This window comes from Bison bison, unplaced genomic scaffold (genome assembly GCF_000754665.1).
Source record: "Bison bison bison isolate TAMUID 2011002044 unplaced genomic scaffold, Bison_UMD1.0 scf7180017864229, whole genome shotgun sequence".
NCBI classification, from domain to species: Eukaryota; Metazoa; Chordata; class Mammalia; order Artiodactyla; family Bovidae; genus Bison; species Bison bison.
The window spans coordinates 41,422-42,467 of NW_011494801.1; positions in this window are offsets into that span (position 1 = coordinate 41,422).

Genomic DNA, 1,046 nt, shown 5'->3' on the forward strand with positions numbered 1-1,046 from the left:
ATAGGCAAAACACTCTCTGACATACATCACAGCAGGATCCTCTATGACCCACCTCCCAGAATATTGGAAATAAAAGCAAAAATAAACAAATGGGACCTAATTAACCTTAAAAGCTTCTGCACGTCAAAGGAAACTATTAGCAAGGTGAAAAGGCAGCCTTCAGAATGGGAGAAAATAATAGCAAATGAAGCAACTGACAAACAACTAATCTCAAAAATATACAAGCAACTCCTACAGCTCAACTCCAGAAAAATAAATGACCCAATCAAAAAATGGGCCAAAGAACTAAATAGACATTTCTCCAAAGAAGACATACAGATGGCTAACAAACACATGAAAAGATGCTCAACATCACTCATTATCAGAGAAATGCAAATCAAAACCACTATGAGGTACCATTTCACACCAGTCAGAATGGCTGCGAATCCAAAAGTCTACAAATAATAAAGTGCTGGAGAGGGTGTGGAGAAAAGGGAACCCTCTTACACTGTTGGTGGGAATGCAAACTAGTACAGCCACTATGGAGAACAGTGTGGAGATTCCTTAAAAAACTGGAAATAGAACTGCCTTATGATCCAGCAATCCCACTGCTGGGCATACACACTGAGGAAACCAGAATTGAAAAAGACACATGTACCCCAATGTTCATCGCAGCACTGTTTATAACAGCCAGGACATGGAAGCAACTTAGATGTCCATCAGCAGATGAATGGATAAGAAAGCAGTGGTACATATACACAAAGGAGTATTACTCAGCCACTAAAAAGTAAACATTTGAATCAGTTCTAATGAGGTGGATGAAACTGGAGCCTGTATACAGAGTGAAGTAAGCCAGAAGGAAAAACACCAATACAGTATAATAACGCATATATATGGAATTTAGAAAGATGGTAACAGTAACCCTGTGTACGAGACAGCAAAAGAGACACTGATATATAGAACAGTCTTATGGACTCTATGGGAGAGAGAGAGGGTGGGAAGATTTGGGAGAATGGCATTGAAACATGTAAAATATCATGTATGAAACGAGATGCCAGTCCAGGTTT